Source organism: Sparus aurata, chromosome 21 (assembly GCF_900880675.1).
Source record: "Sparus aurata chromosome 21, fSpaAur1.1, whole genome shotgun sequence".
Taxonomy (NCBI): Eukaryota; Metazoa; Chordata; class Actinopteri; order Spariformes; family Sparidae; genus Sparus; species Sparus aurata.
In genome coordinates, this window is record NC_044207.1 from 947,017 (window position 1) to 951,696 (window position 4,680).

The 4,680-nt window shown below is 39.8% G+C and overlaps 1 long non-coding RNA gene across 1 annotated transcript; it reads left to right on the forward strand.

The window, feature by feature from the left end:
* Positions 1-2,029: 2,029 nt before the first annotated feature.
* LOC115572253 (uncharacterized) lies at positions 2,030-2,498 on the forward strand. The gene is made up of 3 exons (XR_003982067.1): positions 2,030-2,065; positions 2,170-2,297; positions 2,428-2,498. It is a non-coding gene; the product is annotated as an uncharacterized LOC115572253 (long non-coding RNA).
* Positions 2,499-4,680: the final 2,182 nt, after the last annotated feature.

Consider the following 4,680-nt stretch of genomic DNA (forward strand, 5'->3'; position numbering starts at 1 on the left):
TTCATCTGTTGGTTTGGTCTTTTAACATGTAAAAACAAGAATAAAATGTTGGGAATAGTCAGGGTGTGCAGAAAAATTGCGGGCACAGCCCTAAATGACCTCTCCGAGCTGCACAAAGAGAGGTCAGTGACCAAAGCCATACTGATTCTGGCATACCCAGATCACCCCTTGCACAGTTCAGGTTGCTTCCTTCCAGACGCAGATACCTGCTTCCGAGATGTAACACCAATAGATGGAGAGATTCATTTGTCCCTGCAGTGATCAGGCTTTTAAATGACATACAGTTGAAACCAGAAGTTTCCATACACTATATAAAAAGACACATATGCTTTTTTTTCTCACTGTCTGACATGAAATCAGACAATCACTTTTCCTGTTTTAGGTCCGTTAGGATTACCAAAATTATTTCTATTAGCTAAATGCCAGAATAATGAGAGAAGGATTTTTTTAGACAATTTTTATTACTTTCTTCAAAGTCAGAATGTTTACATACATTTCATTAGTATTTGGTACCATTGCCTTTAAACTGTATGACTTGGGTCAAACATTTTGGGTATCTTTCCACAAGCTTCTCACAATAGTTGGCAGGAATTTTATCCCATTCCTCCTGACAGAACTGGTGTAACTGAGCCAAGTTTGTAGGCCGCCTTGCTCGAAAATGCCTTTTCAGCTCTGCCTATAAATTTTCAATAGGATTGAGACCAGGGCTTTGTGATGGCCACTGCAAAACATTGACTTTGTTATCCTTAAGCCACTTTGTAACCAGTTTGGCAGTATGCTTCGGGTCATTGTCCATTTGGAAGACCCATTTGCGCCCAAGCTTTAACTTCCTGGCTGATGTCTTGAGATGTTGCTTCAGTATTTCCACATAATGTTCTTTCCTCATGATGCCATCTATTTTGTGAAGTGCACCAGTCCCTCCTGCAGCAAAACAACCCCACAACATGATGCTGCCACCCCCGTATTTCACAGTTGGGATGGTGTTCTCAGGTTTGCAAGCTTCCCCCTTTTTCCTCCAAACGTAACGATGGTCATTATGGCCAAACAGTTCGATTTTAGTTTCGTCAGACCACAGGACATGTCTCTAAAAATTAAGGTCTTTGTCCCTGTGTGCATTTGCAAACTGTAATCTGGCTGTTTTATGTTTCTTTTGGAGTAATGGCTTCTTCCTGGCAGAGTGGCCTTTCAGCCCATGTCGGTACAGTACTCGTTTCACTGTGGATAATGACACACTCTTACCAGCTTCAGCCAGCATCTTCAGAAGGTCTTTTGCTTTTGTTCTTGGGTTGATATGCACATTTCTGACCAAAGCACGTTCATCTCTGGGACACAGAACCCGTCTCCTTCCTGAGCGGTATGATGGCTGGACATTCCCATGGTGTTTATACTTGCATATAATTGTTTGAACAGATGAACGTGGCACCTTCAGGCATCTGGAAATTGCACCCAAGGATGAACCAGACTTGTGCAAGTCCACAATTCTCTTCCTGATATCTTGGCTGATTTCTTTTGACTTTCCCATGATGTTACACAAAGAAGCAGTGTGTTTCATGTGTGCCTTAAAATCCACAGGTGTGTCTCTAATTAACTCAAATGTTGTCAATAAACAATAAAATCAGAATCTTCCAAAGACATGACATCATCATCTGGGCTTTCCCAAATTGTTTAAAGGCATAGTAATCTTACTATATGTAAACTTCTGACTTTGAAGAAAGTAATAAAAAATTGTCTAAAAAAATCCTTCTCTCATTATTCTGGCATTTTGCAAATAGAAATAATTTTGGTAATCCTAACGGACCTAAAACAGGAAAGTGATTGTCTGATTTCATGTCAGACAGTGAGAAAAAAAAGCATATGTGTCTTTTTATATAGTGTATGTAAACTTCTGGTTTCAACTGTATGTTGAATGTTTTTTTCTTTTTGGATGTGTTTGTTTTATGTTTGCTACTTGCTGTGAAACAAATTGCCCCTAGGGGATAATAAAGACTCTTGAACCCAAACCTGGCCTCATGCAGACAGCTGAACTTGGTACAAAATGCTGAATCGACTGAAGAAGTAGAAAATGGTATGCTGGAAAGTACTATAATAATAGAAGTGGTGATTGTTTTTGCTAGAGAAATGGAATGACTGTTATTAGTAAAAACACATTTCTGAATTTTCTTTTTTCAGGATGGGACAGTGAAATATCAGCCATTTTGGTCCTTGTCCAGCTTCTGCCACCATCACCTCATGGTCGCAAGAGACCAGGAAAGCTCTCTTCCAGAGAAGCCAGTGACCATCTTGTGAAGTTCATTAAGGTGAGGTTACAGTTGAATGCAATTTGGAAGATCTGAACTTAAGATCTCAGATATTTAGCAAGATATTTTCTCAAGCTGTTGGTGAACTGCTATTCATCTTAATAAACTAATTGAAGTTATTTTGTTACAGACTGGGACCAGCATCCAAGGGCATCTAGACAGCATCACAGAAAGCCGTCAACCCTATCTATGGACTCTTTGCACGTCAGCTTCTGCGTTCATGTAATACGTGTTCATGTTATCACTCACTTCCGGTTGCCTAGAGATGGCGCTCTTCTACAGTCGATGCCTGACAGACCTGCCGAAGATGACGATTAACGATGACCATCGCATTTGTAAAGCGTCAGCGAAAGCCCCGAAGAGCAAGCTGGAGAAGGGATTTAGCATGTACGCGAATTCTTATGTGTTTGAATATGAACCCAGCTAGCAGGGAATGTTCCCACAATATTAGCTAACATTCCCTACAAGTTCTTATTATGTTTTAAAAAAACGTTTTTATCTAATGTTCAAAGAACATTTTAAGGATGTTTATCATTTCAAATAATGTTCCTATAACGTGAAATGTTAAGAAAGGAAGAATGTTTTAGTGCAACATTCTGAAGATGTTTTTATGATGTTGTTAAAGTAACAGATTATAGAATGTTATAGAATGAAAGGCCTACAATCCCAGAACATTTTTCTAAGACGTTCTTGTAATGTGATATGTTAACAAAGAAAGGAAGTTTTAGCTGTAACATTCTCGGGATGTTTTGGGGATGTGAGGCAACATATTATAGAATGTTCTTCTATAAAACATTCCGAGAATGTTACATGAAAACATTCTGAAAGCAACATTTAGAAAATGTTTTTAGGATGTTATTAGGGCCTCAGATTATATCACATTTTTTATAAAGCATTCCAACGATTTTAAATGACAACAAAGGAAGAACATTCTGTAAGTAACACTTGGAAAATGTTTTTGGGATGTTATTAAGGCCTCCGTTCACAAAACATATGTTAACAAAGGTAAAACACTTTGTCTGCAACATTCTGAGAATGTTTTGGTGACGTTGTTCAGTTAACAGATTATAGAATGTTCTTTAAAACATTCCCACAATGTTACATGATATCAACGGAAGACAGGGGTGGACTGGCCATCCGGAGTACCGGGACTTTTCCCAGTGGGCTGGTCCCTAATGGGCCGATGGACGACCGTTGTTTGTTTAATTTTTATCTATTTATTAATTAATTTTTTTTTTTTTTTTTGTTGCCATGCCTCGCCTTGCCTTGGTAACTATTGTAACTCTCCCGGCCCGGGGAGAGAGACATGCATCGGCTCGGCCCACAGTGCTCAGCTGCAGACACAGCAGAGAGATGACGATTGGCTCAGTGGCTTGTCTGTCTAAAGAATACCTGGCCAAATGGCCCTATGAGAGGTTACAGAGGCCCAGGAGTCCCACCCACGCATGTTATAGACCCCCTACCCCGGCCAATCACTTTTAATGATGAGGAGTCGATGATGAGAGAGAGAGTGAGAGAGAAAAAAACAATACACCAGCACACGAAAAACAAAAATGGAGAAGGAATGTAAAAAACGCAAAGGCGGTGCAGAAAAATTGAGGGAAAGGAAAAGAAAAGCTCTAGCAGCACAGGCTGCTAAAAGTAAAACAATTCCGCAGATGTTTGCTGCAGGAGTCAGCCTGGCCGGGGCTAGCAGCACCGATGCTGCAGCTTCAGCAGCGGGTCCTTCACGTGAGTCTGACAGTGAGTCTGAAGAGAGTGAGGCTCTCATTACCACTGCCCTTATGGTGCAGGAGGAGGCTGAAAACATAAGTGTTGAGGAAGACTCTCCACCATGTGAAGGAGGCAGTAATACCGTGGTTAGCAGGTATGTGCCTTCTAGAATGGTGTGGATAAACATTCATTAAAATAAATGGTTCAGAACGGTTGCTTAACTGTCTATGAACTTTACTTGACATAATAAATAGCAAACTCTGGATGGTGTGGTGTGTTACAACTAAATCTACTTATCTAAAGTATTGGAAAACAATAACCATATTGATATACTATCCTGATTAATTAATTAGTTGCTTTTATTAACCACTTAAGCCCTATTTCATACTTTCATCAAAAGATGCCACGCAAAATTGCAGATCTACAAGCTTACAACTCACATGTTGCAATGTGATGTGTTTTGAGCATGTAGATCTGCTATTTTCACAGTTTTTGATCCTTTCTACCTATAATGACATCCCCCAAATCAGGTCACCAGAGTTAAAGTGTTTAAAGTGCCAACATGCACCTTTCTTCGTGCCCACATGACATTTGGTCATGAAGGACATTGAGCTAAGACCTTAACATGTATGCTTTACATATTTTTGTCAGTGAGTGTTTTTTGGTTTAT